At 44.7% G+C, this 26,092-nt stretch overlaps 1 long non-coding RNA gene across 1 annotated transcript; it reads right to left on the minus strand.

Moving 5' to 3' along the window:
• Nucleotides 1-2,750: 2,750 nt before the first annotated feature.
• Nucleotides 2,751-10,714, minus strand: LOC130112228 (uncharacterized). Its single transcript, XR_008810214.1, has 3 exons — nt 10,627-10,714; nt 5,379-5,448; nt 2,751-2,821 (listed from the first exon to the last, which is right to left on the minus strand). It is a non-coding gene; the product is annotated as an uncharacterized LOC130112228 (long non-coding RNA).
• Nucleotides 10,715-26,092: the final 15,378 nt, after the last annotated feature.

The following is a 26,092-nucleotide window of genomic DNA, read 5'->3' on the forward strand; positions in this document are numbered from 1 at the left end:
TTACTTAAAGATGTTGGATTTAAAGGGTTGGGTTTTTTTTTTTTTGGTGACATTTCTTTCAGCCCTGCATTGTTTCACATCTATCCGTTGAACTAAATTTCAAACAACTCTGTGCAAAATCGTCACAACAGAGAATTTTGAATCCGCGTCTATTCAATATTTCCATTTGCGATTAAGCCATCTGCAGCCAAAGGTTCAGTTCAAAGACGTTAAAGCAGCCTCTATGAGTCAAAGGCATTTTTCTTACAAGAGGACTATCAGATGGCCCTGACGATGAATATTATGGCGAACGGGGCACTTTAATTATTAACTCTGCATTACATTTGAAGAATGCTCACAAGGCACGAGATTTAAAAGAAGCTAATGTTTCACTATCAAACCATTTCATCCAATCTTCATAACTGATCTGTATGCTGGCGAGAGCATTAGTTTCCACTCCGGGCACTGAAAATACGACTGCTTCCCCCTCATGAGGGAAGCAGTCATGGTTTGTCTTAAGGGGCCAAGTGTCTTCTTGTGACTGGCCATTGGTTTTAAGTGGCTTGTGCATTTTTCATGGACCAGTGGTCTGTGGGAAGGTCTTGTCACTCTATTAAGGCCTATTCAAATGGTACAAGTCTTCGAATGAAGTCGGCGCTGAAATATTCATTTAATATTGCAACACACCGCAGCGTGTGTGTTAATTAAGGAAAGCGCAATATGCTTTAGATGAGCGAGGGCTTTCAACATACCATAAAGGAGGAAGATGAGTTAGATCGGAGAGACATTTGGCCGCTCCATCTCTGGTCTAATGCCGGCATGTGGAGCTGCTTCCCAGGCCACTTGAACATAAAGATAAACTTAACAGTGTGTCATTCAGAGCAAATTAAATGGCAAAGTTACAGTGAGAGCAATCGGTGTTGATATAGGTGGTTGCCCCCGCGGTAAAATTCCTTTAAACTTGACTCGTTAAGTATTTACATGACCTGCCACCAGGGTTACACAAGATCAGTGTCCAGGTGTTGATGGAGCACTAGGCTACTTGTGTGTGCTCTTTGGTTTCGACGTGCTTATACCAATGCATATATCAATTGTGTGTGTGTGTGTTTTATATATATATATATATATATACACACACACACACACACACACACTGTATATAATATATATAATATTATAAGATATAAGATTCATCTCCTGGTTAGACTATTTTTTTCTCGTTTGTTCTTTGAAACTTGTAACACATATCTTCCTTCGATTATACATCCCATCCTCCATCTTAAGAGTTTATTAACCTTTTTGTAGGAATATCTGGGGCATAAAGACCTCATTAAATATTTACTTATGCACTAACCACTATGAAAAATTAAGAAATCCAAAGTTTTATTAACCTGTAGTAATATAATGTCTACTCTCGGCCAACAAAAAGGTCTTTAATTTTCTGCACATTAAAGCATTCTGTAGTGCATAATAATGTATGATAAGGAGGCTCCTCTTGCATTGATTAACTCTATTTTAATATAACATTAGGTTTCCCTAAACTAGCTTTATCATGAAATTATGCTTTTAACACAAGGTGTAGTATTGAGCACAGGAGAAGACACGTTAGCCCTGCAGAAATAAACCATTGCAACAATCCTTAATTACCCATAGCTAAGTGTGTTGTGACATGCTTGAGGACCTCAGCAAAATTCATATGCTTGCATTTCATGAATATATCAGAGGTTGCGTAGTAAACGCCTGTCCCTGCTAGCCATATCCACACTGTCCCTCCTTACAGTGGGTGTATTTGGTCCACAATACTCAGCCATTCAAATGGGATTAAGTGGTTTTCAATTATTCAAACATATATTCAGGCTCGGCTGTATAATGTTCACTCTCATCTACACCTGGCATTCCTTTGCTTTTAAGAGCCGTTGTTTTGGACTGTTAGTGAATCCTCCTTGTGATACAGAAAGGAATAGTTTGTTTTTGTGTTGCTATTTCTTCCTTTTTTTGGGGGGGGGGGGGGTTCTGAAATGTTTTCGCTTGCCGGGCTGCACTTCATGTACCTGTGTCGTCAGGGACTTAAGGTGTCAATTCAAGTCAGGTCAAGTCAGTTTTATTTGTGTAGCCCAATATCACAAATTACAAATTTGCCTCAGGAGGCTTTACAGCAATACAACATCCTGTCCTTAGACCCTCGCATCGATAAAGAACAACTCCCTAAAACAACCCTTTACCAGGGAGAAAAAATATGAATAAACTTCAGGGAGAGCAATAGAGGAGGGATCGCTGTCCCTAGATGGACAGACGTGCAATGGATGTTGTGTGTAGAGAATAGAACACAATTTAGCAAATACAAAATTTAAAGAGGATAACAGAATTATAATGGAATTATAAGATATATGACGATTGTGATGAGGAGGATGCCAAGCAGTGTCCAGATGCCACTGGAACAGCCTAGGACCTGAGCCACGCAACTGCCATCACTATGTAGACCTGACAGGAGGACAGAATCAGAATCAGAAAAATGTGGTCGTTTCATTTCATGCACTTGCTCACAACAGCAATGCAACACAAAGACAAAAACACATATCCAAAAACTACAAGAACACATATATCCACACGAACACATATATCTAAACTAAACAACAACAACAACAACAACAAAACACTGTCCAGGGGAACGAACACCAGACAGAATGACTGTCAGAATTGCTGGCCTGCATGGGCTAGCAGTTATCTTAGCCTGCCCCGCTTCCGCGTCCTGTCAGACTGCCCTCGGTGTTACCTTTTCGGGCACAGCTCCAGGCAGGGCCATGGTCCCTGGGCCCACAGGACACAGCAGACCAAGCTCTCCCTGCCATCAAACGAAGACAAACTTAGACGCAGACGTGGACAAAGACACTGCATGGACGGTACTGGGTGAGGCTGCCGCAAACGTGAATTTGTGCCGCCATCTTCCCACACCGGAAGCGGAAGGACTCCACATGCATACAGGGGAGACTCGAATCATACCATTCATATACACAGTAGAAAACACAAGAAAAGACATTAGTCACACATCAGAGAGAGAGAAGGATATAACATTGAAACAGGATGACAAAATTATATGGATTCATAAGATATATAAAAAGTGTGATGAGGAGGATGCCATGCAACATCCAGGTGGCGGCCATCATCACCATGGAGACCTGGCAGGAGGACAGACTACACATGCACATAGGGGAGACTCACATCACACCATTTACAAATACGGAAGAAGACAGGAAGAGACATTATTCAGAGAGAGAAAGACGTGAGAGAGAAGAGAGCAGTTGCAATAATCTATAATCTTGTCAGCAGGACAAAGCTTGGTGAATTAATTGAGGCAGAAGCCAACCCACCATGCAGTACAGGTCATGAAGTACTCAAATTATAGGCAACTACTTGTAGGTTAAGGCAAAATGATGAGTTTTAAGTTTGGATTTAAAGGACTCAACAGACTGTCTGATGGCAGCAGAGAGATTACTACATCAAAATGGGGCATGATAGGAAAAGGCCCTGCCACCAGCTGACTTCTTTTTAACTTTGGGTACACACAGGAGCCCTGTATTTTGAGAGTGGAGAGCTCGAGATGGAATGTACAGTTTAAGGAGATCAGACAGGTATGTTGGGGCAAGCCCATTTAGGATTTTACAAGTCAGCAGAAGAACCTTGAAGTCTGATCTAACGTGGATAGGAAGCCAGTGAAGGGAGGCAAGAATTGGTGTAATATGGTAAAAATGTTCTAGTTTTAGTCAGGATTCTAGCAGCAGCATTTTGAATCATCTAAAGACTTTTAGTACCAGCATGTGGCAGACCTGAAAACAGAACATTACAGTAATCAAGTCTGGATGAAACAAACGCATGTATTAGAGTCTCTGTATCAGCCATGGAGAGAAAAGACCAAATTTGAGCTATGTGTCATAAGTGGAAAAAAAGAAAAGCAGTCTTGGTGATTTCTGTAATGTACTTATCAAAGGAAAGGCTGGGATCAAAGATAAGACCAAGATTGTTGGCTGCAATACTTTGTGAATTCATAGAGTTGCTGAGCGTTACTTTTACTTCATCAAATTGGCATCTCAGTTTTATCTGAAAAGCAGGAAATTTGGAGACATCTAATTTTTCACAGCAGTCAAGCAAGCATCTAAATTAGTAATTTGAATACAATCATCACTCTTATAGGCACATACAGTTGAGTATCATCCGCATAGCCATGGAAATGTATTCCATGATTGTGTATAATTTGGCCAAAAGGCAAAATCTAGAGAGAGAATTAGACGGCCAAGAACCGAGCCCTGGGGTACGCCATATTTAACATCAGAGAGATTCGCTGTAATATTATTATAGCAAACACACTGTGTTCTTCCAGATAAGTAGGACTTAAGCCAAGAGAGAGCTAGGCCAGAGATACCAACATTGCAATTTATTCTATCTAATAGTATACAGTGATCAGTTGTGTCAAAGTCTGCATTGAGGTCCAGTAATAAAAGCACAGTGGTTGGAATCAAAGTCCATAGAAAGTAGAAGATCATTTACCATTTACCATTTAGAGCAGTTTTAGTGGAGTGACAGGCCCTGAAAGCCAGTTGAAAAGGTTCATATCGATAGTTTTCTTCTATATGGGTCGAAGTTGTTGAGCCACAACTCTCTAGTACTTTAGAAAGGAATGGAAAATTAGAACTGGTCGATAGATATAAGAAACCCTGGATCGAGGTGAGGTTTCTTTTATTCAAAATGCCTGTTTTAGTCCTCTGTAATCATTATCTTGGCTCTGATAGTCAACCAACCACTCTGGTTCCAAGAGAGCCATGGTTTTTTATTCTCAGCTCACAGAACAGATTGACTCTTACATTGGGTACCTAGAGGCAATTATTCCAACATGATTATAGATAATTACAACATTCAAAACAGGGATGAAAGTCTCATTATTCAGCATTGCACTGTACAACCGTTGCTAACAAAAGAGGTGCAAATTTTGGATTAATACATCTATAATAAGAAAAATTGACAGACAGATCGATGCATACATCCATACACACATCCACAAAGACAGAAAGATAGGCAATGTTTCCTCTAGAATTCTCCAGTAGTGAGGTTAAAGGGAGTAAGGCTTGGCATGCCATAACATAGTCCTGCCAACTTGCTCTTCTTCTCTCACCTCCCTTCATTTTAATTTTATCCCTTCCCCCATCCCTCGCTTGCTCTGCTTCTCCACTCACCAAGCATTGCTCTTACTTGTCCTCCCGCGGGGCATTAACCCCCTTTGGGGGCATATACATGAACCCAAGCCCCTCCTCCCTAAGCTCATTTGACAAGTCAACCTACTGCTCAAGAGCAGCTTTTCTATTGTTCTTCAAGTTTATCATCTTTTTGAAGTATTTTAACAAACTCACCTGGAAAGTTGGTCATTCGAAGAGACTCGTAATGCTGGTTGTGAGAGCCGGTTGTGAGAGCCAGACATCTCTGTGGGTAACACTTACATTAGCTGGCTAGTTGACCAAATAAGAACTCTAAATCATGAGCAGATGCAAACCGACGACTGACTGATTTCTTTTAAACCAGCTGAAATAGAGGATTTTATCGTTTCCATCAATATGGATGAGAGAAGCCAAGGCACTCAGGTGTAGCATTCCCAACGCTGAAGTTGACAAGCTCAACCCTGTTTTTAATCCTGGGCATCACAGGGGCAGTGTTCCTGGGTGGTCCCAGACCCCTGAATCACTATTCGCCACTTATTTTCACTAGTCTTTTCACTTTCTAAATTTTGTTTAGCAATTCAGACGTCTGGTGTTGTCCACTTCAACTGCTCATCCCCAGGTTGGAGAAACTACAGAGCCAACCTGGGTGGGGAGCTGACAGGGGTAATGTTTCCTGTAAATGTAAATAGTGACTTCCACAAATGGTGGGGCACCTGTACAGCTGCAGGTGGATCTACGGGAAATAGCATTAGACCCCCCACACACATTACATTCCCCTGGAGAAACCTGCTGAACAAATTTATAAATCAGTCACTAAAAAAGTCTAATTTGCCACAGTATCAGAAATACCTCAACAGTTGAAGATAGAAACGGGCAGGTGACTGAAAATTTTACAAAATCAGCCAAGATAATGGCTGTATAGTGCGTACTGGTGTACAGCTCCAGGTACTTGTGGCCCTGACATTACATTTCTAGCTCTGTTAACTATAGATAACATGGTTAGCTAGCCAGCCTAATATAATTGTTAGAATTGGATATACATTTGAAAATACTACTTGCATGTTTATCTATACAATTAAATCTGCCTAATGTTTACTCTATAATAAAAATAATAATAATAATAATGGATTACATTTACATTGCTCCTTATCTTGATAACCAAAGCACTTCACAGTGAAGGGGGGAAACTCACCTCAACCACTACCAATGTGTAGCACCTGGTTGATACACAGCAGCAATTTTGCACCAGAACCCTCACCACACATATGCTTGAGGTGGAGAGGGAGGGAATCATTGAGCCAATTACACTGGGGGATGATTAGGTGGCCAGATGGTGAGAGCCAGGTTTGGAATTTTGCCAGGACACTGGGGAAACCCCTACTCTTTGCAATAAGTGCCATGGGATCTTTAATGACCACAGTGAGTCAGGACCACAGTTTAACATCTCATCCGGAAGATGGCATCTCCTACAGCACAGTGTACCCATCACTGCACTGGGATTTGTTTATTAGGACCAGAAGGAAGACTATCCCCTACTGGCCCACCAGCACCACTTCCTGCAGTAACGTAGTTTTCCGAGGAGGTCTCCCATCCAAGTACTAGCTAAGCCCACACCTGCTTAGCTTCTGTCATTCAGCAGAACCAGTTTATATGTTGGTATGGCTGCTATGATACCTTTTGCAGTAATGCCATACAGTGTCTCCTGACCCTCACTACAAATGTATTGTTACTCGGAGAAAAGAAAAGTGCTGAGTTTGCGTTCAAGAGCAGTAGCAGTGCCATGATAACATCAATAACCTTCCTTAGGGAGGGATGGTTCACGTGCATCTCTTATTTGCGATACAAGAACAGATCATCTTTACACTTCATGTGATTTTCTCGCAGCGATATAGAAGGGGGGGGGAATTAGAGGCAGAGAGAAACCAGAACATCAGGAAAATAGATTCATGAAACATGAAGAAAAGCTAGGAGAAAGACTATATGAGAGTAACATGGAAATATTGAAAGCACAAGATGTGACTGGCGAGCTACAGTTGTAGGTGTTAAAACTTTGATGCCTGTGGTGAGTTTTTGGAGGCAGCAAAGTACAGTGTGGTCCATGAGTAGCAGTAAAAGATAAAGATCTAGGACCTAACCAGACAGATGGAAAGAGGAAGGAGAGGGAGGCCTCAGGCAGTATGAGAAGTGAGAGAGAGGAGGCAACCCATAGATATGGGGAAGAGGCAGTGAGTAAGTTGGGGGGGTTAGCAGATAGTTAGATAGCGAGAGACAAAAAAGAAAGAGCAAGGTTATCCATGATTTAACGCCTATGGGGCCACGAGATGAGCCTTGCCAGTTCATGCTGCTGTGATTGCTAGTTGGCACTAGCAGGGATTCGGGCCCTTTCAGCTCATTTCATCATTGGAGCTCCTAATGAGGCCTGGACTCAGTCTCTGAGCATAGAGGAAGCCCTGACGGAGGGTATCACGGAGCTCCACTCCTAACCGGCAGCACTGCTAGATCCTGGGTGTCTGGGGGTCAGTGTTGTCGTATGTGGAGGGAAAGTGGTGATGGGTGTTGCTCCAGGGTGAGTTGCGAGACCCACTTTTTCCCGGGGCTGTGTGGAAAGGTCACTGCCTGTGAGGAGTGACCCCCAGGCCCCAGCTGCAGGGTGTCTGGGGGGAGAGTTGTTTTTGTTCAAATGGGAAGTGGCAGATCAAGAGCAGCATGTCTGTCAGAACAACCAAGTTGTTCATCCGCCTTAGTTTTATTTGTATCCGTGCTAATACGTTGATTTGTACACGCGCTCTCTTTCAACATTTTAGCAATTGAAAGAAATATCTCTTTTTTTGTGTAATTGAATATATTCACCCAGGATATAGCAAACCCAATCCCTCCAGTTAAATCATGCTACAACCTTAGATGTAGTTCATATCTATCTGGGAAAATAGTTAAGGACCCAGACCCATTCGTGACATTATGGGTGCGTCTCTAATGAGAGTCGGCTCTGGGGGATATGAGAGGCAGATCGGTGAGGGAGGGTGGCAGGGGTTAGGGGGTTGTTGGTGGAGCGACCTGTCATTTCACCCCGGCCTGGCCCTTGTGCAGAGTTAATGATGCCACTAATATGTTCTTTAAGGAGCACACCATGATTCATGGCTTTCATTAGCCCCATGTACAAGGGTGTGTCTTTTTCCTTTCTCTTGCCCCCATGTCTCTCTCTCTCTCTCTCTCTCTCTCTCTCCCTCTCTCTCTTCCCATCTTTCTCTGTTTCTGTCGCCCTTTTAATGATGGCCTGGAGACGAGGTGGCACACTTGATCCTTAATCATAAAGGAGGGAGAGAGCGAGAGAAGGCTGGGGTGAATCGAGGGTGGTAGTGAGATGGGAGGTTTTTGAAGAGGCAGGCGATTGAAAGGCGAGATCCACCAGTTGTTCTTCGTCGTCCGTTCCCCTGGCGTTGGCCGAGCAAGACCGCTACGTGCAGGGTCAGAATAGTAGCCTGGCCTTTACAAACAGTGATTACAATTGCCTCAGTCTTTTTTCTTTTCTTTTTTTTAACTTTTATTTATTTTGAGGTAGCTTGCAAAGCACACATGATGGTTCTGGGCTTTTCTTCTCCTTTGTGTTCAGACACACAAATTCGTACTTGAGGCCTTTGACCAGCCCCATCTGTGCAGCTGCAGGTAAGGCGCCATGCAAAGGTAACTCACCTCCAGCCACTGAGAAAGGAGAGTTTATACACATCGTGTTTTTTCCCCTGAGGGTTTTCACCTGCATCCTCCGGTAACCTTTACTCTACCACTTTCCTGTTTATTTTGCTCATCTCCCAGAAGGTTCATCTGAGATTTACAGTCTGAATGTATGTGGGGGGGGGGCAAAAGAAATCAGTGAGCGCTTAGAAAAAGTAAGAGGGGGATTCTACCAGAGAAACATCCAGAAAATAAAAGATGTGACAGAGTTGCATTTACGGGTGTTTACACATGGGGTACATTTCTCACCCCAATTTAATAGTTGGGGGGTGGGGGTGGATGAATAAATTATATGGACAAGCTTGTGCTGCTTTGCACAGAGCGACACTTGTTTACAAGTGTAAGAGGGGGGCCTTGGCAAACACAGCCACATCATGTAGCCGTGTAGTGCATACGGTTGTTTAGGTCACTGTGATGCTGGGGATAATTTCAATAATTCACCAAGGCCATTTGATCGTCAGAGACACCTCGCATGTCCCTGTTTAAAAATTCAGAGGTAGCCATGATGGCCCCCAACCTCACTGAACAGCCACATGCACAACACTAGACCTATATCTGTAGATCTAGACAGAATAGATAGACGGACAGACAGACAGACAGACAGACAGACAGACAGACAGACAGACAGACAGACAGACAGACAGACAGACAGACAGATAGCTAGCTAGCTAGCTAGCTAGATAGATAGATGGAACCCCACTAACAGACGGCTGCTATGAGTAAAGAACAGATGTTTTCCCAGCTGGGGGTCATGCTTCTTAATGCTCCCATAACTACCCCCCTCCTCACCCTCCCCCCCTCCCCCCAACAGCCTCACCCTTTTATGCCCTGGTCTCAGTCCAAACCCTCCATTTTTCTGCAGAGTAAAGGCAGATTACGGCCTAATCCCCGACCGTTTGGGTTTGCAGCCCTTTGTGCGCTGTATGGTCTGGCCCCCCATTAACCAGAGATCAGAGGGTTAGGCCGCGCTATGATTGAGGGTGGCCACACTGTGTGACCATGTTTGGAAAAAATAATGAGATTGAATTAACAGGGAGTGGATGGTGGAGTGGCAGCAAAAGACGAGGATAGACACCCGGGGGCGGGGGAGTTGAGGGGTGCTGGCAGACAACGGACAGAATAAGAGGGTTGAGCTAGGGAAGACAGAGGTTGGATGGTGAGAAGGCAGGTGAGGAGAGCTGAGTGAAGAGAAGTTAATTCGGAGAACGACGAATTCAGTGGCGATTATTCTGTCATGCCAAAGTACCATCATAGAATATCCTCCGTGTGCTTGATCTGCCGTATCTAAGAAGAGAATATGAAAACCACTACAAATGGTATTCTTACAATGAATGTGTTGTCTGCATTTAACCCATCCTATTGTATAGGAGCAGTGGGCAGCTGCAGCACCCGGGGACCAACTCCAGTTCTTCTTTCCATTGCCTTGCTCAGGGGCACAGACAGGAGTATTAACCCTAACATGCATGTCTTTTTGATGGTGGGAGGAAACTGGAGAACTGGGAGGAAACCCACACAGACATGGGGAGAACATGCAAACTCCACACAGAAAGGACCTGGGACAGCCTGGGGTTCGAACCCAGGACCTTCTTGCTGTGAGGCAACAGTGCTAACCACTGGGCCACCGTGCTGCTACATATCGGTTTGTAATACTACTGAAGTGGAAAAACGCCACCTCATTCATAATCTAATAGAATTTGCAGTGGACTACAGTCACCTTCTGCAATACACTTTGGCTTTGTCCAGTCTGTCCAAACCTCTTCACTCTACAACATCCATCCCACGGAGGAAATGGAGGAGCTGCCATTTGAACCCATCAATCTTTGGAACCTTTAAGATAAAATGGGGAAAATGTGCCGTTTGGGCTCCAAAAACCACAGCAATCAAAGTAGCGGCACCGTTCTTTGTGCAATAAATCTTGTCTCTCTGAACATTTGGACTGTAGGACACCCGGGCAAACATTGAAGATTATTTCGGGAATTTCAGGATATTTCCTTCGGTGGAAAAACTACTCTTACAGGAGCACCCACAAGCGCCAGTGCTTTCCTGAAATATTGCACAAAACAGGAAACGCTGTCAGAGGGAAAACAGCACAACACCGCAGCAATCAAACATAGCCCCTCATTCCCCAACTTCACTTTTCAGTTGCAATGCCATCTCATCCCGAGTTCAAAGCGTGGTGATGTTAATGAAGGTTCCCATGTACAAAGAGAAGCTTATGTAAATGTTACCTCTCCAGATGTTGTATAGCTCTCAGAGCCAACGCTCCAACTAGCCCCGAGCCACACACTACCAGTTAGCATTTAGACAAACCTTTGTACCTTCACTTGCCTACAGGGCCTATCAGTTCAGCACAGCCCGAAAATCAATATCTGCTGCTAATGAAGTTTAGCCACACATTTTAATGAAGGATCCAATTTGCATTTAAAAGTAACAAGAGGGGAAATGGGTTCATTTTCCTCCATATCTTATTTAGTATCTACATTTGAACGGGGAGCAATGGGCTGAGGTTGTTGTCTATTTGCAAAAGGGTTTTATTTTAACCGATTATATTACACATGATGTCATACATCAGAAGAAATATTGTTGATGTGCACGCTCCATGTGGATGTTTGCTCATGCCTCGATGTGCTGTGTATGCGAGTGTGTGTATGGCTTCTGCATGCATCTGTTATGCGCGTTTTGCAAACTGGGCCAATAAGTACTTTACCTCCATATGTCATTCTTCCCCCATCTTCTTCTTCTCCTTCTTTCAGCTTATTCCCTGTTTCTCAGGGGTCACCACAGCGGATTTTATAGTTTCCATTGGTACCCTGTGAGGGCACAGCACCAATGGCGGCCGTTGTTAACCCAGGCCTTGACCGATCCGGTAGGGTCTTGTCAATCCGCATACTGATTTGGCAAAATGTTGTGCCGGATGCCCTCCCTGACACAACCCCTAACCCTATGGATGAGAGCGTTCTTCCTCTTCATTCTTCCTCTACCAACCAGTGAAATGACACCTGTGTACATACACCTCCATGCAATACAGCATTCCTCAGCATTAAAGCTCAAATCAGGGATTTTTCTCCATGAATTAAAAATGCCAATTTATTCATCTGGACCATGGAGTCGGGTTACATAACACTAACCAGCATCTTTTCCCTGGTTGGAGACACTCTCCATGTACCACTGTTGAGATTTTTTGACTGGGTAGGAAAGCTGCACTGGTCCTACTCAAAGTGGAAAAAACAGTGAAACGTGATGACTGTGTGCAATGCCTCTGTTGGGCAGGTAATCTATCAATCCTGCGATCGATATAACAGCAGAGCCGTGTTCCCGTTGAAGTTGGTGTGTTTTGTATTACACTGGATCGCCTGTGTGAGCTTTGATGCGAGAACGCCATTTCCACAAGGGTGGGAACTGCTCACTGCTCAGCTGACGGCACACAGGAGACAATGGCTCCGACGCCTCGTTTGTGGTTCTTGCTGCAGGTGGGAGGGACGGATCAGGGGAACCAGGGATTTCGGCTTTGATGAGCTCTTTGCGTATTTGTGTAAAACGCTCGTGTTAGTACAGAAAAGCGCGAGTAAAAGCGACAACGACCTTTATTATTTTGCAATTCAACGGCACAAACCGTACGTTGCTTTGTACTCTGTGATTGCTGCCGTCGTCGACCCTGTGTTGTATTTTGCACGAGTCAATTTATCCCTGTCATAATGTACTTTGTGTAGCTTTTGATATTAGTAGTGGGTTTCCTCCGAGTGCTCTGGTTTCCTCCCAAAGTCCAAAGACATGTAGGTCAGGTGAATCGGCCCTACTAAACTGTCCCTAGGTGTGAATGTGTGTGTGTAAGTGGGGGGGGGGGCACTGTGATGGCCCAGCAGTCTGTCCAGGGTGTCCCCCCGCCTGCTGCCCAGTGACTGCTGGGATGGGCTCCAGCACCCCCGCGACCCTGAGAGCAGGATGAGCAGTTTGGATAATGGATGGATGGAGATATTGGCAGTTCAGAATGTCGTTCAAAGGTGATCAGCGACATCCATCTCGGCTCTGAGATGAGGCGATCGGTGGCCATCGTGGCTCCTCGGGGTTATGGATGTCAGTGGGGTGGGGTGGGGTGGGGTGGGGGGGCGGGGGCTCACAGCCTGTACCTATCACAGATGTGAGTACTTTTGAGGGAGTACTTCTGCATCGGTCTTACTAATTCTCCAACTGTGACACTCCCCAACTGTCCTATCGCCTCACCCCATCTCTTGCATTGAGTCTTCTTCTTCTCCACTATAAAAGGTAGAGTAAAATAAATACCAAAAAAAAAAAAAGACTTTAATCTGTGTTTCCCTTGCTGTTCTTAGTAGATATAATACCCGGCCCGGGTGTACTTTCTGTTTGAATTTAAATTGCTGCTGTAAAAAGGCTAAGGGCGTGTGTTTTTTTTCTTTTTTCACCAAAGATCAAATCTCACGATTGAGATGAGGGCGAACGGCGGTTACGCCTGCAGAGAAGACTTAAACCATCCGTACCAGATAAACAACTTGCAGGCCACGCCAGCCCTCGCGTGTGCGTTCTCAGGTACGTTCTGTGCAGTCTTTGTGCCGTAATAGCGGCTTTGATACGGCTCCACGTGGGGAATTCTCTCCTGGACCAGGTAAGACATAAAAGCTTCAGCTTTTTCACGAAACAGCTGCAGCTCACCCAGGGCACTTTCCCATTGTTTTACCCCACCCCCCACCCCCACCCCCCGCCATCTTATTTATTTTTCCTCCTCATTGGTGTGTTTCACTCTGCTGTCTTCAGTTTGTTTTGCCTTCTTCTGGGCCCAGGAAGGGTGAAAGCAAACCGCCCTCGTTTCATGAGCAAGGGGCGGAATGGAAGGATGACAAACTTGGTTACAGCCTTCTTATAGCGTACACCTCCCTCACAAAGTAAGAGAAAGAGAGGGGGGGGGGGGAAATGGCGAAACTTGCGTTGGGCGGTTATTTTACCCCGTGAATCTTCCGCCGCCTCCTCCTCCTCCGACGGGAAGCGTTTTCATGATTATTGTATGCAGCGCGCACGCGACGTGTTTCTGCAGCGTAATACGATGTTCAGAAGCTCCCCCCCCCCCCCACAAAAAGCCAACCTGCTCATTTTCTGCAGCAGGGGGGGAGGAGGGGAGGGGGGGGCAACGCATGGTCTCCTGTGTGTGTCTGTTGGATGAAGAATACCGTGAGATCTTTCAGAGAATTCTCCTTCCCTTCCCCTGCCGGCAAAGTGTGCCACAATACCAGCTGCAGCAGGATGGCAGCTTAGCCTCCAGCAAGACTAAAGTGTGCATCAGAGAAAAACAGTTGTTTACTTTGTTTGAACTACAGTATCTCACCCGCGGGAGACCCCGGGCTCGAAGTTTCGCATCCCCTCGTCCTCAACTGGTGACAAAGAGACGGATGAATAACAATGTCATTTTCCTCTATACCCCCCCCCCACACACACACACCCCCCGCCGCCCCCCGACGTTGTCTTCTTCTCCGCATCCCATCTATTTCTTTTAGCATCCTCGCCTCGCCATCACCACCACTGCCCCCCCCCCCTCCCTTCCCCTTTCCACTCTTCTCAAATTATTCATCAGCTATGTTAAAGTTTCAGCATGCAGTAAATTGATGGTGACACACAAACCACATTATGTTTTTTCCACCTCCTCCCCCCCCACCCCCACCCCTCCTCCGTTAAACCAACAGTGGTGCTCATCTCTCTTTAATTGCGCAGCAGTTGGGGACACAGATGCGAGCGGCGCGCCAGACGCGAGGAGGGAAAGTGTGGGGATGAGAAGGACGGAGGAGAGGAGGCTGGTGTAACTTAGTTAAAGTGATGAGGCACACGTCCTAAGTGACCTGTCTCCTCCTTTTGTGTATTTTGTCTGTGCGTCAGTGTATGAAAAAAGAAAAAAGAAACAGAACGGCCGCCGAGAGAGGCCTGTCGAAGGGGTCCCCTCTGTTTGCCTCTGCTTAAAATTCCCAAACGTTCCACCCACCTCCTGAAGGGTCCCAAAAATTCCCGATGAAGTTGGTTGTGATTACATAGCCTGCACCGAGGACGCTGTAGTCGTACCGGCAAGGATCCCAATTCACCGGCTCGACATCTTACAATTCAACAAGATGTTGTTTTTTCCCCCCCATTTTCTCCTTATTAATGCATTTGACTAGTGAATCAAAAGGAAGCATCAAGGCCTTCTATCTGTCGGTGCTCTGATAGAAAAATAGCGATTAGCTCATCGGCACCGAGAGCCGTGTCAGTCTGGGGAGCTGTCCGGCAGAAATGAGGCAAGATCAAGGAAACAAATGATTTATCGACCGGGGTAAAGACAAGTGTTATTTCTGCCTCGGATTAAGTTTGGAGTGTCTATACCGCCGTCCTTGATCCAGTCTAATTTCTCATCTCAATGAACATCTCTGTAGGAACGGGGAAGCACAGGGAGCTGGGTACACACCGGGGTAATTGGACATTGTTTTCCAGCTTTTTGTAGTTTCTACACACGTGATTCCTACAAAGACCCATAGGGGGGGTTTATTCTATCTATTGTCTGTCTTAATAGATACAAATCAATGGCTGCATCCTTTGTATCTTATTGGCAGGGTGCTCACAAAATATTTACTTCTATTACTATTTCCCTGCCCCTATCTGTGTGTGTGTGTGTGTGTGTGTGTGTGTGTGTGTGTGTGTGTGTGCGCTCATAGTTCTCTGTTGTTATATCATATCATTTACAATGGTGTGTGTGTGTGTGTATGCGCGCGTGTGTGTGTGTGTCTGAGTGTGTGTGTGTGTGTGTGAGTGTGTGTGTGTGTGAATAGTTCTCTGTTGTATCATATCATTTACAATGGTATGTGAGTGTGTGTGTGTGGGAGGGTTCATTGTTGTATCGTTTACAATGAGGGGATCAGAAGTAAGTGTGTGTGTGTGTGTGTGTGTGTGTGTGTGTGTGTGTGTGTGTGTGTGTGTGTGTGCGCATAGTTCTCTGTTGTATCATATCATTTACAATAATAATAATAATCATTACATTTATATAGTGCTTTTCTAGACACCCAAAACGCTTCACATTGAAGGAGTAATTATATACATACTATACATATATAAAACAGTTTCTTTCCTCTCACACACACACACACACACACACACATACACACACATACAATGGTATGTGTGTGTATGTGTGTGTATGTGTGTGTATGTGTGTGTGTGTGTGTGGGGGGGGGGGTTCTCTGCGGTATCATTTACAATGAGGAGATCCAAAGAGTGTGTGTGTGTGTATGTGTGTGTGTGCGTGTGCGTGCGTGCACGTACACGTGCGCTTGCAAAGTGATCACAACAGGGCTGGGAACAAACCCGGGATCGTTCTGCTATGAGGCCTCCAACGGCATGCAGTTCCTCCCCAGCTGAAGGAAAGCTATTATCCGTGACAAACCAGAGGGACTTCTCACCCAAACAGGATTAGCCACCTCACTTCTACCCCACTGCTCAAGATCCACTTCACATATTACACACACACACACACACACACACACACACACACACACACACACACACACACACACACACACACTGCAACGAGGAGATTAAAAGGTGAGATTATGAAATGCGGCTACATTACTAACGACTGAGTCAAACGGGGGGAAGAGATCAAAGCCGTACAAAGTGTGCAGAACGTTGTGCGGCGAGAGGCACGGGAGCGTGTTGTGCGGCAAGGCAGGCCGGTGTGTTGCGTTGCGTTGGGGTGGGACGGGTCCGTTTCGCCTCTCTTTCTCCTCCTGTGCCGCTCAAACAAAAGATAAATAAGTCATACTCGGCATCGTCACACGCGATCAAAGAGCCGGAAGAGTGAAAAGCGTCGCCCCGATCAAGTGGAGGGTTGCACACACTGATTACTTTTTGCTTCACTGAGGTCTCGTTTTTCAAAGTGCCACTAAAAGCAGGAGAAAGTTATGTCACTTTGTGTTGGGAGGAGGGAGGGCAGGAAGGGTGATTTGATAGAAGGTGAAAGGGGGTGGGTACACACCCCCGCACACACTGCCACCCCTACTTTTTTCTTTTCTTTTTTTCCCCTTCTTTTTGTTGAACCGTTCCACCTTCTCTCAAAAGCTTGATACTTCCAAGTGGCTGCATTCATATATTCCACACGGCAGCGGGGATATTTATGGTGGAGTGCCCACAGCAAAAGCTAATATTATGAGGATCCACAGTGCCATCTATATTGTTTTACCTCCCCTTGCCTGCGGTGAGAAATAAATAAAGTGCCTACCGCTGTAGAGCGGCATTGGAAGGCTTGCCTTTTTTTTTGTGAAAGCACCCCTCTAGCAGGGTTGGAGAGTGGGAAAGAGATGGAAAAAGAGAGCGAGAGAGGGGGCGGTGGTGGTGGTGGGGGGCTGTCACTTCAAGTTGGGTAATTTTTGACGAGCGTGTCTGGGCCCTGACAAGGGGGAATGTGGCCGTCCTGTACATTAGAGCAGGGCTCACAGGCAAGCGCTGCACTGGGGACAGGTAGTAATGCAGTCCCAGAGAGTGCCGCTCATCTGCTCACACTATGTACTTGTCTGATGCCACACAAGCGTGGCCCCTGTCGCCCCTGCACCACTCCACCACCCCCCACCCCCGCGCTCCCTCCCCGTCGTCCCAGAGCAGAAATGACTTTAGTCAGTGAGGAAAGAATCCATTTACAATGTGTGCTTTATAACATCTTCTTGACAATGCAGTAGTGGATTAGAGACATTTGTGATGAATCTTTTATAAAGACTTTTTCCCTCCCTCCAAGTCCCCCCCCCCCCTCCATGTGCACAGGCTTTCTGGATCCCGGCGCATGCCACAGGCACATGTGTCTGTTCGGATGACACCGCGGCAAGACAGGGGAAGCGAGAGGAAATAGTAAGGGGTTCGGCGAGGAAAAAATAAATAAATAAATAAATAAAACGTAAGAAGCGGAGTGACACGGAATCGTCGGAAAGGGGGCATTAAAATTTATCCGTGAGTCACAACGGCTGCCATGATAGCAGCATGAAACTTTCCTTTGAAAACGAATGTCACTTGTCCTCTCAGTCATCGACTTCCCTCAGAACCGAGACAAGCGCTCTGTGTCCTCATCAATTCTTCACCGCTATTTTGACATTTTAGTTCCATCATTTGCATAGCCGCTCCCCGTGTCAGCTGAGTCGCTCCCATCTTAGCTTTAGCGCAGCTTTCCTCCTCTTTCAACTTTACAATGCTGCTCTAAAATTAATGTAGGCCCAATATATATATATATATATATATATATATATATACACACACACACACACACACACACACACGTCTAAACTTGACATGATGTTGTTCTACATTATTCCCTCTGAAAAGCAATTTTGTTCATATTTAAAGGAACGCTGATATGGCGAGTGTGGAGTTGCGGGCACCCGTTTGAGTTTAACAAACATTACCCCGGCCTCGCCATCCCTCCCATCCGTCTGTCTGCCCGCTTCCTAAATACTATACAGAGAGACGAAGTCTGATTTGTGTGCACTTGTACCTCCACATCTCAATACCAGACAGATTTATTCATACCAGAAACACTTTGAGTTTGGCCTTTCTTCTATTTTTCTTTTTTTTCTTTTCTTTTCTTTTTTCTTTTCTTTTTTTTTTTTTTTTTTTTGTTGGTGGGGAAGGCCGTTTGTTAGCCTCTTAAATACCAGCCATAAATCCATTAATTTAAATCCTCAGTCTCTTTGAACACAACTGAAGAAATTTTGTTACTCACAAATTTGATACCATATGTCATCAATTGGAATAATTTGGCAAGCTAATCAACAACGTTCCACGGCTAAAACTGTGTCAGGTCCTGCCGGATCGGGATCTGGCGCCTACCAGTTTTGGACTGTCTTTGTCCCTGCACCTATCCGCGAGGGTCCCACACCTCTTGTGGCAAGCAAAGTCAATTATTTTGAACTGTTATATTCCAGAAAAAAAAATGCGAATTACTTTTATTTATTTTTTTTGGTTCCATTTCCCTCCCACCAAAACTCTTCCCTTGGCTTGTGATGAACTTATCGATAGCCAGCGTTGCTTCATTTCACTGCACACTCAAAACACATGAAATGCTGGATTTACTTTAAAAAGTTATGTCAAGTGGCTCCACACAAGTGTTAAGCGTCGTCCAAGCAATTTGATTTATCAATATGTGCTCAGGGAATCAGAGTTCACCTGCAGTTGCATGGACACACCATTTTTAAGTACGTGAATCCAACGTTTCATTTCGTTGAGCACGTGGTGATCTCTGTGAAGTAATATTGGGCACACTGAACAAATTATTCATCCATGTTCGGATCATTTTCCAGTTCAATAAGACTCGAGTTTGACATGGTATGTGCTGAATGATAAGTACTCACCGGCCTGACTTGATTAGTTGTACTGCAGCGTCTGACAATAATACAAAGCTCGTAGGCTCAAACAAATCAGGTGGTAGGCCAGAAAAGTTGAATCCGTTCATCTGGACATCAAGTTGGTTATTATGATTTCTACACCTGGGTTATGGAACATGCACCGAGACAAATCAGATGATGTACACTGAATGATCCACATGATATGGTACCTGACGAACAGGCCTACTACTGCAATGCCACCAATAAATACTACGAAGCTTAAAAGCTAAAAAAAAAAATGTAAATCACATGGACACAACTGGACTGAAAATCACGTTGGCTTGATACCTTTTGTCAACAAAAACATAATTTCTTCTCATTTCCGGTTGACGCATTTGAGGAAGGGGGAACGATTTGGTCGGTGCTGCTTACACTTTAGCTTAATTAGTTGACATAATGGTACAAGTGCTACGTCTTATCACACTTTAAACCTCACCGTGGTCTGGTTTAATAGCTGAATATTACCGCGCAGTATCTGAGAAAGCTGTCGGTGAATATTCAGCGTAACATCAGTCAAACGTCCCAGAACTCTACCGCATTATTAAACGTACCTCCCGGAGCGGAAGGAGCGAGGGCCCGTGCACCGGATGTACATCTCAAAATACTCGGAAGGATTCGTGGAGTTGCCCCGGACTCATCTACTGATTCGACAAAAAATAGAATCGAACCGTCCGCCGCCACTGTGAACGAATAACTGACTGTCGACGCGAATGTGCGGTAGCTGAAATCCAGTGCGGGCATCGTGTTGGCTAAAAGACGCTTGTAAGTGTTGACCTTTTTGTTTTTATTTGTGTCTGAATGTGTGTGAGTTCGCATGTAAATGGTTTGGTAGTCCACGCTGATTAATAGATGATTGTGTTATTTTCTTTCTTTCTTTCTTTCTTTCTTTCTTTCTTTCTTTTCTTTTTCCTTTTCCTTTTTCTTTCTTTCCTTTCTTTCTTTTTTTTCTTACACAGGGAACAATATTTTCAGCTTTTCTTTAATATGTTTTTGTTCAGGTGAGAGGTCTTCTGGCAGTATTTCTTTGTATAGGTTTTCAAAGTATTTTTTCCAAATGTCTCCATTTTTCCCAGGAGTAACCCGGGGAAGGTTTTCTGCTGTACTCCTGAATACAGGCCTTCCTTACCGAACACGGTGTCTTGAGCAAGAGTCAGGTTGGCTTTCTACCAAATCACCGCACTACAGATCACATTTACACCCTACACACCCTCATTAGCCCTGTGATGGCCTGGCGGTCTGTCCAGGGTGTCTCCCCGCCTGCTGTCCAATGACTGCTGGGATAGGCTCCAGCATCCCTGCGACCCTGAGAGCAGGATAAGCGGTCTGGATAATGGATGGGAACAATATACTAAGCATCTGGGTGTTTGTGTTAGGGCCCGGAATAAAAGTTGTGTAATCTCAACCGGCCCTAGGTATGACATAGTCATTAAATAATGCTAAAGATATACCTATATCATGACGACAGAGCATCTCTGTGGGGTCCAGTGTGTTTGCTGCACCTATAGAGTATACTGACACCTTCCAGGACCCTCTCCCCTTTAACAGTCGACCCGCCAGGTCACCACCACCACCACCTTGGTGCTCTGGGACCTCACGATTCACAAACTTTCCATATTAAAGCGGTGCCAGTGCAGAGGTTAAAACAAATGGATGTTCTCTATGGGTCATACAGCCGTTGTGTTTTTATTTCAAGAGGTGGTGGCTGCAAAAAAAAAAAAAGTGTTGACCTATGCCTGTATTTTTTAAAGTGCCTTCATTGCAGACAGGTTTCTTTTCTTCTTCTTTTTTTTCTTTTTTTTTCTTTACCTCGAATTCACCTGTCTCTCCCATTGTCCGTTGCAAAAAGGGAAGCAGCGGCTGAATCGCAGACTGAGTCGATGCAAATGCTGCATGGAAAATATTAAAAATTGATCCCCGTTCCATTTGAATTCAAGGTAGGCATCACTCTCCGTAAGCACACCTGTCTCTTTAAATCAGAGGAACTGTCGCTTTTGTGACTGCCTGTTTACAAACTATGGGACTGAAAATGAGACCTGCTCCCCACGGACAACCTCCTTGTATAAATATAAATAATGAATATTAGATAAATAATTTCTGCCCCTCAATAATGCAGAAGTCAAAGAAATTCACTTAAGCCGAGAAACTGGAGAATCCAACTAAAAGTAGATAATGCAGTAGTACAATAGGGGTTATGGTGTGGTGGGTGGCGGTGAAGTGCACAGGACAACCGGGGCTAAGGGTCTAAGAGATTTTGGGGCAGCTGGCAGGGCCTCTTATCAGAAACAATGGTGGTTTGATGAGGTTATAATTCTGTGCAAATTCTACCGTGGGCTATGGCTCTGTCGAGGAATGAACTTTTATTTTTAACAGAAGCATGGAAGAATAAAAAGTAAAGGTTGTCTTACGAAGCATGGAGAAGGAGAAAAAGGCCTCATCTAACTGGCTGGCTGGGTGTCTTCTGGAGAGAAAGAGGGCGGTGATATGATTTATGGTAAATTATGAAAACCCTTGTGCCAAAGCTAAAACTGTAATTAGCCTTAATTGGCTAATTGGGTTGAATTGGTGGATTGCATAAATGTAATTGCTCTTCCCCTTTTTTTCAAAGCATTTAGTGCAAAAGCTCGTGCATAGCTGCGGCAATGACGGCGAAACCGTTTTGCATATTTGGAGCGCATTTAAAAGCACATGACCACGTAACCTGTGGTCAGGCTGACCCCTGGCAAATGAAACTGCCTTGCTATTCTGTATTGTCCAACACTTTTGCAGTGAAATTCTATCTAAAATAATTGGTTCTTGAGGCCAAGTTTTTTTTTTCCTCACTTCATTTCTAGCTCATAGCTCGGGCAGCGTTGCCAAACGGAGCATGGCCGTAAAGGCTGATAAAACTCCTTACAGCAGATCAAGTCATCCGACTAGCACAAAGGATATAGAGAGTGTCAAGACCTTCGGTCCTGATCTGAAGGTTTACTGAAACAAAACTTTAAAATCCACTCTCTCGCTCTCGCTCTCTCTCTACCTTGCAAACGCTCGCTCTCTCTCTCTCTTGCTCTACCTTGCAAACACACTCTCTCTCTCTGTCTCTCTCTCTCTCTCTACCTTGCAAACTCTCTCTCTCTCTACCTTGCAAACTCTCTCTCTATCTTGCAAACACTCTCTCTCTTTCTACCTTGCAAACACACACTCTCTCTCTCTCTCTCTCTCTCTCTCTCTCTCTCTCTCTCTCTCTCTCTCTCTCTCCCTCTCCCTCTCTCTCTCTCTCTCTCTCTCTCTCTCTCATGGTAGCAGAGCAGACCGCTAATAACACCATCTAGAATTCACATCCCCCCCCCAAATAGGTTAATGTGTTTTTGCCCAGGGGGCCCTATCTACCTCAACAGCAGAACTCTCTTTAGCTCCACTCCCATTAAGGGAGAATACTGCCACACATTAGCTGTTTAGGTGTGTGTAGGGCTTGTAGTGTGAATGTGAGTGTGAGACTGTGTTGGCATAACTGCGCACGTGTGTGTGTGTGTGTGTATGTGTGTGTCCAAATGCTCTCTGATGTCGAGGGCATTACAGCCTTGTGTTGCCGGGTGTGTTGTGGTGCAGTAGAAGTAATATTACAGGGCCTTTTTACTCATTTTGGAGATGTCGTTTCGATTCCAATTTCAGCCGGCTGCAAAGGGCACGTCAGTCCATTCAACACTCCTGCTTCAGGTGTCCTCGTGCACTGTCAGCAGTGCACTTTCATCAGTTCATCAATGCAGCGAGAGGTACATGACGCACATCCGTCACTCATGGCGCTACACCCAAAATAACCACCACCTCAATTCTCACCATTCTGCTTTTTAAGGAACTTTCAGGGAATTGCACCTTTTTTCTTTTCTTTTTTTAATCACTTGCCACGGCTTGTCTGGCCTTTTCCACTGATTTATTATTTCGTCATCAGTCACTTTAGACAGTTATCATTTGTAATTTTGTTGATAACGCGTGATTTAATTCTCAAATATTATTTGAAGCGAACATTTCCATGCATCAGTTGTGTGCAACACATTTCTGCCTTACAGTGTATTGACTGGACAGACGGGTTCGACGATTGGCTGCGGTCAGACTCAGCAAACATCAAACGAGACGAACCATGACTGTCCTTTTAAAGCATGTCGGACCGCTCGGTGAGTTTGTCGAGGTTCGTTTTCATGCATAAGTAAAGAAAATGAAAGGAAACTGGGGAAGTGCTGCAAAAGTGTCCCGGGTGTAGAAAACTTTGGGAGAGGCAACGGTGAGGAACCCCACACAGAGGAGAAACTCGGTGCACGTGGAACTTGATGATAATAATCAATATTCATAGCCACTATTAGTCTTGCAAGAACACATGTTAGAGAGAAAGGCGAGGTCTCGCTGTTGGGGGGGGGGGGGCAGAGTTTTCCATTTCCTCAGTTTAGAGTCAAATCTTGAACTGAACTAAAGTGTTTTTCGTAAATACCAGGAATGATAACGAAGCCTTATATTTGGATGTTTTTACTGTTTTGTAAGCTCTTTTTGGGTCTTTTTTTTTGAAGAAGAAGAAATCAAAGTGAAAAAAATCCAAGGACTAGTGGTTTCTATCGATTGATAGCAGTGTATTCAACACGGTCTTGTGTCAATAGCACTGACTGACATAATATTTTAAGTTTTTCCATCAAATTAACATGAAGTAATTAATATACCATTATAGCCAAGAGGCACGTTATAATCAGAGAATATGTAATATTTTTAGGGACAAAATAATGAACTGCATGTAGCTACAGGCCATTTCTTTGTCTATGGTATATCTGACAATGTTAGCTGATGCCGGTGTGTTTCCAGGTGCATACGGAGGAGACACGGCGTTAATATTAACACCACCAGTGAAGTTACTGGGTGGCCAACAACAGCAGCTTCCGTCATATTTGCAGCACATTTTACCAGAATGCTTGTCGTTTGGCACGCGTATCCGTGCATTAAAGTGAAATGCATGGTTTTCTTCACAGTGTTTTGAATAGCAGGCTGTAGTTTGAATGTTGTGAGATGTTACATGCTGCAGGTTCACCATGTTACACGTTAACATGGCGGCAGCTCTTGCACAAATAATGAAGCATGAAGTCGTGCTTTATGTTTTGCTTTGGTTTGTTTTGTTTTATTTTCAATAAGAGTATCTCTCTATGTAGACCTCGGTGTGATCCGTAGTATTGCATTACTTGTGGGTGTCCAACCCCCCCCCCACACACACACACACACACACACACTCACACACACACACACACGTGTGCCCCTTCATAGTGGCGAATGTGTTGTGTCAGCCTGACCCCTAGTGGATGGCACGTCAGCCTCGCGCGCCACAACTCCAAAAAAAAAAAGCCTTTAAACTCGAGCGGTCCACTAAAATAAATGGTCGGGAAAAAAACGGCATCTGTAAAATCATAAAAAATTTTGTTGGGATGAATAAATCATCCGTCGAGTTGTTTTGATTGGACTTTACAAGCATCACATGTCTTACATTGTTTTGCAGAAGTTCTTCAGGCTAATATGCCTTAGGCGCTTACCATCGGTGTGGCTATGAACATTTATTTGCAGTCCAAACTATTATTTATGGTATTCGATGCAAAAGTCAATAAGAACTGTACAAATACGTGATTAAAAAAAACCCGCTGTCGAGTCTCTGGACTGTAACTTGAGCCTCTGTCTTTGGAAACAGTAATTCATGCACTGAATATGTATTGAAATACTTGTATCGTCCTGAGAGATGCATTGCATATATTTGACGGATTCCGTGGCTGGCTGGACCATCCCATATTGTCAAAGGTAACATAGATCTGGCCGACGTAGAGACAGCAGAACTAATTAAATGGATAAAAGATGTATAGGGCCTCCTTAGAGAATGTAAAATTAATACAAGACTAAAGGACTTGCCTCCAAGCCACTTCATCTGCTCTGCAGCGCTGAGCTGTTGCAGTGACCTCAGCTAAGAGAAGGGGTGAAGAGGAAGTTAGGCACGCGCGCGCGTGTGTGTACGTGTGTGTGTGTGTGTCCATGCACGTGCTTGTGTCCCATCTCGTCACACTGACGCTGATATTACTGCTCGCTCATTCACACGTTACTTCTTTTTGCACGTTTTACCTTTATGCGTCCATTTTCGCTGCATAGGGCGTTGTTTGACGTCACGTGTCCCCCCACCCCTGAACAGCTGCGGCCCAGCAGCAGGAAGTGATGAGTAACTGACCGCACAATCCCCACATTTGCTTTGACGACTGGTTAAGTCTGGGAATGCAACAATCGACCGGATTTTGTTTTCTTCCATCAGTGTGTTAATACTTTTATTTTTTTGTTTCATCGGTCTGATTATATCAACGATACACGTCTCTCTGTCTCTCATGCACACACACATGCACATTAACATAGACCCGCTGGTTTCTCCTCTGCTGAGATGTCACACTGAGGACCCCCCGTTCTCTGGCCGTATGATGGGGTTTGAACTTCAGGTAAGGTTCACCTAAGGTCAAGGTAAAGGTTAAGATTAGGCAAGTAGTTCTGGTGGTTAAGGCCGCGGTTAGGAGCTACATAGGGAATTAGTGTAGTCAATGGGAGATCCTCACAAATACACAGAGCATGCATGAGATTGAGGACGTTTTTGCAGAGTGAGGACGTTTGGCTGGTCCTCACTTCTGTAAGGGTCTAATTTTGGTTAGGACCTGGGTTTAGGGTTAGGGTTCGGATTAGGATTAGGCAGGGTAAGGGTTAAATTAGGCATGTAGATCTGATTTAGGCCAGGGTTAAGGGCTAGGAAATCAACGA

Source organism: Lampris incognitus, chromosome 5, assembly GCF_029633865.1.
Source record: "Lampris incognitus isolate fLamInc1 chromosome 5, fLamInc1.hap2, whole genome shotgun sequence".
Classification (NCBI taxonomy): domain Eukaryota; kingdom Metazoa; phylum Chordata; class Actinopteri; order Lampriformes; family Lampridae; genus Lampris; species Lampris incognitus.